The 12,172-nt window shown below is 32.0% G+C and overlaps 1 pseudogene; it reads left to right on the forward strand.

The window, feature by feature from the left end:
• Positions 1-875: 875 nt before the first annotated feature.
• On the forward strand, positions 876-11,423 carry LOC130975898 (probable LRR receptor-like serine/threonine-protein kinase At3g47570; annotated as a pseudogene).
• Positions 11,424-12,172: the final 749 nt, after the last annotated feature.

Here is a 12,172-nt window from a genome sequence, read left to right on the forward strand (position 1 = left end):
AGCATTTTCTGATCATTACAAAATAATAATGTAATCTTTATCCATTCATTATGTGTGACCAAAAAGATTTTGTAATGATTTTTTTGTGAAATGTAATCGAGAAATTTTGCGTGTAACTGTAACTCTTTACTCTTTGACGCGGATTTAAACAATTTGGTGAGACAACTAGGTCCCCGCACAATCATAAAAACGTTGCCGTTTTGATGCACCATGAAATCAGATTTTAAGAGACATTCCTTATTCTCTCTCTAACATATCACACACTGTCACTCTTTGCCCTAGAAACTGTCATACTTCCTGCCAAAACCAACGACGAAGGAGATCCGGTGAGAGCAAGACAACTGCGCCGTAACGTGACGTTTGCTTATGCAGGTGGCGACGTGTTGTTGACGAAGCCGTACTTCCGTTCTTCAAAGTTAGTTTCTTCAACCATTTGTAAACCACATCATTATGGTTGAATTTGGATTCTCTAAATTTTAGATTTTTACTTTAGATGATAAAGTGAGATTTTTCACCATTTAATATTTTTTCTCTCATGTTTTCTCTTAGTCTCACCTATGAAATAAATTGTGATAGTTCATACTTTACCTTCTAAAGTAAAATTCAAAATTTAGAAGATTTAAATCCATTACCTTCATTTGTTTATTTGAAGCAAGTATTATTTCCATAGTCCATCATAAAGTATGATATGTGTGTTATTTTACCTTTGTAAAAAACTGTCACTTTCACTAGAGTTAGATTATGACCTCAAGTAAAATTTTTTTTATTTGTTTTGGGTATATTAATGTCTGTTAATTATAATTTATTTGTTCCTTACTCAGTAAATAAACTTTATATATTACAAATGTCTATTAAGATTATACCAGCATTTCACCATGGGGTGGTTTGAAAGAGACGACAGTGGAATGCTCTGCTACCTTGATGGTAAGGTGGAGAGATTCTCGAAGTTGGACATTGACTTTGTTAATTTTAAAGATTTAGAGAAGATGTCCAGAGGTCTAGGATATACAGAGTACAAGACTATGTATTGGCAAGACTCCACTTTCCCTAACCTAGAGTCTAGCCTCCACATTTTGAAAAGTGACAAAGAAATTAACCAGATGTGTGATAACAAGATGACAAATTTAAAAACTGATGAGTTGTATATGTATTTTCATCATCCTATGAGCCACCCAGTTATGAATGAAGCAGGAGATGTTTCTGTAGAGTTGAGTGATTCCTCCATTGAAGATGGCTATACGAACGCTGAAGATGAGGCATATAAACCTCCCCCACCTGGTTATGAGACACTCAGCAGTAGTAATAGTGAGGAGTTAAGCTTAAGAAACAAGTTCAGGAATAAGAGTAAGAAGGACACACCCAGAAAAAAGACAATAACACCTAAGAAGAAGACTGTGACACCTGTGAAGAAAAAAGTTAATGATGATGATGACATATCTCCTAAAACCAAGAAGAAAAATAAGAGACATGTGGAAAGGACAACAAGGTATATTTTGGATAGAAATGAGGCCGTGAATGGGTCAAGGCAAGGGTCCAAATCGTAATGATACTATGGGTGAGGTTGAAAGCCCAAATGAAGTGCCTAGAGCAGGGGCAGTGATGAACTCATAGTAGAGGAGGTAAATTTTGATATTGACAAGTCATTTCAGTATGAGTCAGAAGCATTCAACTCTCCAATTTCTCCTGATGATAAGGGCAGAAAGCCTAAATTTCATGAATTTGATGATGACACTAGTTACGGTGAAGTAGATTTTGAAGCTGGAGAAATGTTTGACACTATGGCACAATTCAAACAAGCATTGAAGGACATGTTTGTTTTTGAAGAAAAAGAGTTAAAGTATATAAAAAATGAAAAGTATCGAGTGAGAGCAAAATGTGCTGAAGAGGGTTGTCCTTGGCTAACCCTAACTTCCAGAACTGTGTTTTCAAGTTAAAACATATGTTAAGGAGCACACTTGTGGTAGGAATCTTACAAACAACATGGCAAGTAGATCATGGGTTACAAGCAAGCTAGTGAAGAGGTTGGTTACACAACCGCAACTATCACCTAAATAGATTTTAGAGTACATGAAAGAGAACTATAATGTCCATATACATCCTAAAATGATCAGCAAAGCTTTGAAGGTAGCTAGAGAGGAGGTTATAGAAAATGAAAAGGAACAATTTGGTAAGGTTAGAGATTATTTATATGAGCTTCATAGGAGTAATCTAGGGTCAACAGCTATAGTGGATGTCATTCCCCAACCTGAATCACCACCTGTGTTTGACAAGCTATATATATCATTGGATGCATGCAAGCGTGGATTCAAGGCAGAGTGTCGTCCTTTAATTGAGTTAGATGGCTATCACCTAAAGGGTTATTTTGGTGGCCACCTCTTTTCAGCTATGGCTCAAGATGCTAACAACCATTTCTCCGTAATTGCTTATGATGTGGTTAATAGTAAATATACTGAAACATGAAAGTGACTTCTAACTTTTCTCTAAGAAAACCAAGGCTCATACACTGAATTTGGCAGAAATTTTATTTCTGATAATATAAGATTTGTTAATTATTTGTGTTGATACTGAATTTTATTTTATGTGTTGTTTTATTTGATATCCAATCTAAATTATGAATCCAATGATTGTGTGCCTATTGTGTGGAAGGGATTTGAAGTTGCTATTCAAAAAGTTATGCCACGTGCGCATCCCAAGAACTGTGTCCTTTACATCTGAAAAGAATTTGTTAAGCAATGGAAAGATAAACGATCCAAGGAACTAGTGTGACAATATGCAAGGAGTACAACAACTGTAAAGTTTCGTGCAAATATGTACAAGTTGAAATCGATGAATAAGCCAGTTTAGGAGTATCTCTCCAGATTTCGTGAATCTGTATAGACTAAAAATCAATTCTCTCACTATTCGAATGTTGATAACATCACTAACAATATATGAGGTTTGAAATGCTAAGATTGTGGAATATAGGAGCAAGCCAATTTTGACAATGTGTGAGAATTTGAGGTATTATATAATGAGAAAAATGGCTAGACATAAGAAGAGGCTAAGTATTTATCATGAAAAATTAGCTCATGTGCAATAGCAAAGGTTGGATAAATTCATTAAGTCTGAAAGCACTAAGTGAATAGCTGAGTGGACTGGAAATGATGAAAGAGTTATCATTGAGGTTCAAATACAGCAAAACAAGCTTGGAGTGAATCTAAAGGAAAAGACCTGCACTTGTAACCTATGGTAGCTTACGGGTTATTCTCCAGTACTAATTATTTGTAGTTAGTATTATGTACATTAATGTTGCGATTTCTAATAAGGCAGTTTGTTTCAAGCATACCATGTAAACATGCAGTTGCTGCAATCTCTAGGCTGCGAAAATTTTACTTGAAGCCTGAAGATTTTGTGCATGAGTGGCTTACCATAGATGCCATGCGTGCCACTGATGGTATAATAATTCAAACTGTAGATAGTGAGGAGTTTTGGGAGACATCAGATGATCTTAGACCTGTGGCACCTGCCATCAAGAGACTCCCTGGTTGTCTTAGGAAGAGAAAAACTGTTGATCTTGTATCTGAGAACCAATTAACAAGGAACAAAGTAAAGAAGGCATTCGAAGTAACATGTAGCAAGTACGAAAAAAAGGGTCACTATTATAAGACATGTAAGGAAGCTCCAAGGGATCTCAATTGGCAACTAAAGAAGAAAAAGGCAAGACGATCAAAGGTATAATAATTAGGCTAGTATTAGTATTTTTAGGAATTTAAATGTCTTATAATATGAGTATCGAAAGGGTTTATGTGTCTTGTAAATAGTTTAATGAGGGATTTATGTGCCTCATAAATGTCTTATTATTGTTTACAGGATGATAATCCAGATAATGTTGCACCCAGTGACGAAATCAGAAAAATTTAGCTATGAGGACAAAAATATAATAAAATTTAAGTATAGATATATTTTTTTGACTTCCCACAATACCCAACAAGTTAACAATCTATCGTGAATTTGAGTTCCATTTAAGAGGGCCAATGAGTTGCTACACATACGAGATGGAATTCGAACTCCCAACACTTGCTTAAGCGGACGACTAAACTAATCACTTGACCTACCCAAATTTGTTTTGATATATTTAAAATTTTAAATTAAAACTATCTAAGCTATACATATTGATAAGAACTAAAAATATACACGCAATCACTTATTCTGGTATTTAAAATAATAAAAAAATAATTTCACACATAATATAATATTCAAAATAATTAAAAAGTTAATTTATAATGACTTTTTTTTAACATGACTAAATATTATTTTTCTATATATATTTATATATATTCTTAAACAATTATTTTATTTTTTATTATCTCATATTTAATTATAAAATCTATTTATTATAGTCTTTATGGTATAAATAATTTTTTTAACTAAAATAATTACTATAATCAAGACCATTTTAATATTAAATACAAATAAAGTATATTAATATATAGATAATATGTTTTTTTATCTTAAATATTTTTTTAAAAGTCACTAATAATTTAAGTTGTATTTAATTAAAAAATTAAATTTTAATTTAATTATCATCTAATTAACTAATATAATAAAATTAATTATCATTATTTTTTAAGTTTATTTATTTATTTATTATTTTTATATTAAATCAAATTTAATAATATAATTATTATTAAATGTTAAATTTAACAAAATACTTTTTTAACATAAAATACAAAAAATTATTTATATTTTATTTTGAGATAAATATAATATAATAAAAGATTATATATATATAGAAGTATCAGTTTTCCTTTTTGTTTTGTGGGGGGGGGGGGGGGGGGGGGGAATGCCCCTCTCTACTAAAGGTAGGTCTGTCCCTGGTTATACCTAAATTTGATGTTGCTTTATCTATAGTACTAGATTCATTTATGTTATCAAATTATGGTGTGACTTAAAATAAGATATTTAACATTGTGTAAAAATTATAGGCCAAAGCACAAAAATATAAGAAGAAATTACTAAAAAATATTACTCTAATGACACTTCAACAAATAGGAGAAGAAATTTTCTCAGTCTACTTCTACAAATAAGGTAATATACCTTGATATTAACATTTTGTTGTGACTGAATTTTTAGTGTCATGTTCAACTTCTAATTCACATTATGTTTCATGAAAAAAGAGCCTTTATTTAATAAGAATACTCTTAATATTGAACTCCCGTTTGAACCTAAAATTTAGTCTCTCAAAATATTGAAATATAATATTTAATAAGAACAGTTTTAATAGATCCTTAAAAAAAATAAATGGATTATTTTAGTTTGAATTTTAAGTTAATTTTTAACATTTTAAATTCATGATGCGTAACAAATTCATGTGTTTTTTGCGCTGTTGAAACCCCATCTTCCTCATAACTGGAATACTTTTGAATTGGAAATATTGTTCAATATGATCAGAAAGATAGAAACTCAGAACAGTGAATATGCACTATCTTCTTCCTCTTCTGTTTATTTTCTAAGTGTTTTTTTCTTCTAAACCTAAATAATGAATTTAAAAAGCGTTAAATTTTTTTGTGAAACATCAAAATGAGAAATTTTGTAAACAAGTGATAAAATAAAAATTGAAACTTTGATCAATTTTAATAATTAATAACAGTATAATATTGTTTGGATTGGATTATATGAATTTAAAAATCAAATTCAAAATTAATTCAATTCAATTAATACTTTTTTTGGTTAAAAATTAGGTTTGAATCCACTCTAAAATGATGCGAATCTGGTCACTTGAATTGGTTTAGAAAATTTGGTTTAAGACTGAATTAAATTAAATTTAATTTAAACATTCATCATATCTCATGTATATGAAACATTATCTTCATCAACAATGAATGATTATTACCATAGCAATAACAATACACAAAATTCAAACTTTAAAGCAAAATAGAATAAAACTAAAGTTTCTTAGAAGCTTTCAACTCAATTGCCAACCCTACAATCTATTTAAAATAGAACAACATGCATGCATGCCTAAGGATTGCTCCCTTGTTCACTTCCTTGTTTGAGCTCTTTGTGATTCCAATCATCCTTCACAATGGCTTCTGAGAATAATTATCCATAAATAATATTCAAAACTCACGTACATTAATTATTAAGCAATTAAATTAACATGAATATACAACAAGGTGCAAATAAAGCTCATTAATGATTACATACCATTTTTCCGTTTCTTCTTGTCACAGCTGGGGAGTGTGGCGAGACTCGGTGTATACACAGTACTAGTGTCCTCTAAAGGTAAGAAACCATACTCCAAGTATTTAAAACACTGAAGCCTCTCTCCTTTAAGATTATACTTGGCAAAATTGTTATTGGCACGATCTACCACAATAAAATCACTGTAATTAGATAAGAATAAAGAATGAACGCAGTGGTGAGGAATCTCGTAGAGAAGAGTCTAAGATGATGGCACTTTATATTCCTTCAACACCCATATCTGAGTTCTTTTATCATCACCGTAGTTGAAGAAATTCAAAGCTAGGCACCCTCCTAATATCACGAGTTCGGAGGACCACCACCTTAGTCTTTGTTCAGGTAAAGGTATCTTTGAGAATCTCCTTTTCCTCACATCAAAGATTAGAATATCTTGATTGTTACGTCGATAAGACAACCAATGTATAGCTCCGTTAAAGAACAACCCCTCAGGTTTAAACTCTTGGGTTATCAAAGGTGTGGGGGGTGCAACATCAATATTGGTCCATGAATTAGTCCTCAAAGAAAAACAATGAGGCTGGTTTTTCTTAAAGGCTGTAACTATTACGTAATCATCATTTGATGCATCATAACCGATGCCTTGAAGAATAGAATTCTTGTAATTAACAACGTTTTGATTATAGTAAGATATTTTTTTGTGGGATTGGGTCACTGGATTCCATAGAATAATATAAGATGGTTCATAGTGGTGTAACAATACAAACCCTCTGCATGATCCAAGAACAAGTAAATTGGAAAGTGTGTTCTTCTTCCATTGGAAAGGGAGAGAGAATTTTTCTATTGAGGTGCCAAGGGTGGCACCACCATGAAAGAGTGCGTGTAGGTCAATGGAGCCAACCGGTTGATCCTTCTGGGTGAAGAAGTATGAAGGGGCGGTGAATGCTGAAGTGTGGTGAATATGAAATTCCACAAAGGTTGGATGGGAAATGATAGAGAGCCATAGCTTAGAAACGAACCTGAGAGGCAAGAGATGCTTGGCTGGTACCCTCAGTAAGATTGCTTGGAGCAACTCCGGAGGGAGAAGCTCGTTGATGCTCTTCTGGTTGTTATCCATAGAAGCAAGCTATGTTTTGTTCTGCTTGGTTCTTATGTAATTGATGAAGAGTGTTGGGAATTAAGGGCTGTTGGTCAAAGATTCTATACGATTTGAATTCTTGTTAGTTAGTTCGTTCTATCTTTGAGCCTAGGATTCCTCTTGCCTTTTTAAACTGTTGTGAAATCCAATAATTTACTGACATCCTTGGTTGCTATTAGGTGTTCAAATTCAAACCGATCCAAATTAAACCGCTTATCCAATTTCATCTAAAGAGAAAATCGATTAAAACGACATTAATTCGAATGTGATTGGATTCTATTTTTTGCAAATCGCTGAATTAGATCAGAATTCGAATCTATTTTTTATAACCGATCCAATCCAATCCAATCCAAACCGCATAATGTGCTATAATATTATTATTTTATTATTATATTTACACAAGGACGGACCAAGCACAGCAATGAGGGGGCACTTGCCCCACGGTGTTATTAATTTTTGTTTTAAAAATATAGTTATATATAATATGCCCCCACTTTAAATTTTAAATGACCTCATTATAAATAAAATAAATTTAATTAGCTAAAGTTTTAAATTTATTTTTTTATTTTTTTTATCATTTTGTTTATTATTTAACCTAATCAAATTTAATTATTGTACCGTTACTTTACTCCTTTATTCTCTTAAACTCTTTTCTTATTTTTATATTTTCAACCTTCTTTTTCTATTCTTTATTTAGTGGTCATCTTCTTTTCATCAAAAAATAAATTTTAAATTCTCCAATTTTTTTATATAGCTCTCCATGACTCTATGTATCTTTTAGTTTTATTATTTCTCTTTTTTATATTTTTAATTATAATTTTTAATTCAAACAATTATAGTTTAGGTATTAATTTAATATTTTATTTTTTTCATGACTTTATATATTTTATTTTATTCTAGATCTATTCATCCTTATTACTTATTTTTTTTATCTTTTGTTCTATTATATATACCTATGTTGCATATAAATTTTTTAAAATAAACTGATTAATTTACCAATTTAAAATATTTTTTATTTTTAAAAATAATGATAAAAAATATTTTAATTACAATATATAACTAAACAGATGTATAAAATCTTTCATCTAACATTATATCAAAATTAAATTAAAAAATATATAACAAATTTAATTATTTTAAAAAAAATAAAAAATTATAAATTATGTTTCTATTATTTTATATAAACATACTTTTTATATAAAGATTTAATTTTTCTAGTATTTATATATAATTCTAATTTCAAATTATAAATACTAATGTATCATTAAGCGTTAATATGCCAGTTAATTGACTTAATTCAGTCTTTTTTTATTAAATGTGTATAAAAAATTAGTTAGAATAATAAGTTATCTATAGTTTAATAAAAATATTTTAATTTTAAGTTTTAGAAATAAAAAATATTTTTTTATAAATTATATATAATGAATAGTATTTTAAGAATAAAAGTATTCCCTAACTCTTTCTAATTTTTATATCTCCGTATAATTAATAATATTTAACAAAACTTATTTAATATATATATATATATATATATATATATATATATATATATATATATATTGCCCCCATTCCTAAAATTTTCTGGGTCCGTCGAGGTAAGTATCAAAGTAGTCCCTGAAGTTACCCTCGAGGCTCAAAGTAATCCCTGAACTTAAAAATTTGTCGAGATCGTCCCTGAAGTTGATCTCCGGTACTCATAGTGGTCCTTCCGGTAAATTTCGTCCAGCTGGCACAACCGGAAAGCTGACCTGGCGTCGTTGGTGACACGTTAGCAGCGCAACGGCTAGCTGACGTGGCACAGTAAACATTTTGGACTCAATTTGGTCCCTAATTTTAGGTTAAAAACCCTAACCCCCAATTGACTCTCTTCTCCTTTCTTCTCCATAGCACTCTCTTCAATATTTGAGTCTTGGCAACAACCGTCTGCAGGGTACCATCATCAGCGAAATCTGCAAAATCAAGCAGCCGAGTGAGTTGTACATAACTGAGAACAAGCTAATTTCTGGAGAGGTTCCAACTTGCTTTGGTAATCTTACTTCTCTAAGAAAACTTTACTTGAACTCCAACAAATTCAGTAAGGTGCCTTCTTCTCTTTGGAGCCTCAGAGACATTCTTGAGGTGAACTTGTCTGACAATGCTTTAACTCTGTCTCTTCCAATTGAAATTGGGAACTTAAAGGCTGTGACTTTCTTGGATCTATCAAAGAATATAATCTCAGGAAGCATTCCTGGGGCCATTTCTGGATTGCAAAATTTGCAAATTCTCAACTTATCACAAAATAAATTGGTAGGGGGTATTCCTGATTCACTTGGCAGTTTGATAAGTTTGACAGATTTGGACTTATCTCAAAACAACTTGTTTGGCTTGATTCCAAGATCACTGGAGTCACTTCATTATCTTGAATTCATCAATCTTTCTCATAATAGTTTGGAAGGAGAGATTCCGAGTGGTGGACCTTTCAAAAATTTCACTGCTCAATCTTTCATGTTTAATAAAGCACTTTGTGGAAATGCCAGATTACAAGTCCCAGCATGCAGTAAAGTAAAGAAGAAAGGGTCAAATGCAAACATATTCTTCATCAAATGCATATTGCCTATAATGGTTTCAATCATTCTGGTTGTTTTCTGTGTGTTTTTTCTCGTCAGGCGTTGAAGAAAGAATGGTGGTGATACTAATGAAGGAACATTATGAGCATTACAAGCAGTCAGAATGATTTCGTACTATGAACTATCACAGGCAACTAATGGATTTGATGAGACTAATTTGCTTGGTAGGGGCAGTTTTGGCTGTGTTCAAAGATTGACTTTCAAATGGGATGGTGGTTGCTGTCAAAGTGTTTAACTTGGATTTGGAATTAGGATCAAAGAGCTTCAGTGTAGAATGCTAGCAATGCGCAATCTGCGCCATCGAAATCTCATGAAGATCATAGGTTGTTGTTCAAGTATAGATTACAAGATTTTAATGATGGAGTTCATGCCTAATGGGAGCCTTGAGAGATGGTTGTATTCTCATAACTATTGTTTGGACTTCTTGCAAAGGCTAAATATAATGATAGATGTGGCATCTGCATTGGAGTATCTGCATCATGGATCTTCACCTATAGTGGTTCATTGTGATGTCAAACCTTGTAATGTCTTATTGGATGAAGACATCTTGGCCATGTCAGTGACTTTGGCATTGCCAAATTGCTTGGCGAGGGACAATCCAAAGAATATACCAAGACCATGGCTACAGTTGGCAACATTGTACCGGGTAAGTGATGCTACACCAGATTATAATTTCCCTTTTAACTTTGGTCATTTGATTATAACCATATGCTTGATTAGTATGCATATACAATTGAAGATCATAAATCATTCAACTGACCTTTTAGTAATAATTTGTAATCAAAGTTGAACTACAATGCTTCTTTAACTTTTTCTGTAGTAATTTTCATTAGTTCAGAAATCCACTTTCTGTTGCGGTGGTGGTATCTAAACATTTTGTTTCCAATTTTAGTGGCTTGTGTGTCACATATACTTGTTCTATAAACAAATATTTTATTTAAAATAACGAGGGTAATTTGAGTTGCAGAGTTTGGATCCAAAGGGATTATCTCTACAAAGGGAGATGTATACAGTTTTGGGATATTGCTGATGGAAACATTCACAAGAAAGAAGCCAACAGATGACTTGTTTGTTGCAGGATTAAGCATGAAAGGTTGGATTAGTGAATCATTGTCACGTGCAATTGATCGAGTTGTGGATTCCAACTTGTTACAAGATGAAGGTCACCACCATGTTGATGACATAATAGCATCTACATCATCTATCTTGAAACTGGCCTTGAATTGTTGTGAGGATTTACCTGAAGGACGAATGAACATGGAAGATATTGCTGCATCACTGAACAAAGTTAAGGCCAAGTTTCTTAAAGCTAATGACAAGGATGTCGTTCGGTTTTGTAGAAAATGAACCACTTAAATGTTTAGTACATTCCCTTTCTTTGCTTTTGAATTTTGGCCTCAGTAGAGTCTATATTTTTCTACATTAGGAACATAAGATGCTGCAATAAACATTATCAAAAGAGAGTCAGCAAATATAACTACAGAACATTTACAATTATTAAGCTATGGGTGATTCATGATTGATATATAAAGATTAAAGAATATAAAGGATGATCATGGCCATTTGCTAATTGATAATATATCAGTTGTAAGAAACATTCATTGTGTCACTTCAATACCAATTTCTGTAAACTAAGAAAAACAAATCTGCGATGTTGAGCACTGTTGACATTTGACAAACTCAAGTAATCAAAAAAATAAACAAAAAAAGTGGTGCCAAAGTATAAAAATTAAAAATAAACAATCAGCATCATGCATATCTACAAAATTTAAAGTAATAGTAGTTCAATATTGATCAATAGCAGTATCATAATATTTCAACTTGCCTTACTCCATAATGCACATGTCGATGATTACAATGACCTGAGACACCATAGTTATTAAAAGTAATAATCTGGAGAGGCACAAAAACCAAAACAGTAAAAACAGGGGGGCTCTAAAAGAGATAACTAGAACAGAAGGTATTAGTCACCCCAAAAGATTGCATATGGTGGCACAAATAAAAGCTTAACTTACATGCCTAAAAATGGCAACAATAATACAGAAGCACAGGCTTACCATATTAATGCAGTGGCTGGTTATTTGTGCGATGGAGAAGAAAGGAGAAGAGAGTCGACTGGGGGTTAGGGTTTTTAACCTAAAATTAGGGACCAAATTGTGTCCAAAATGTTTACTAAGCCACGTCAGCTAGCCGTTGCGCTGCTAACGTGTCACCAACGACGCCAGGTCAGCTTTCCGGTTGTGCCAGCTGG

This window comes from Arachis stenosperma, chromosome 4 (assembly GCF_014773155.1).
Source record: "Arachis stenosperma cultivar V10309 chromosome 4, arast.V10309.gnm1.PFL2, whole genome shotgun sequence".
NCBI lineage: Eukaryota > Viridiplantae > Streptophyta > Magnoliopsida > Fabales > Fabaceae > Arachis > Arachis stenosperma.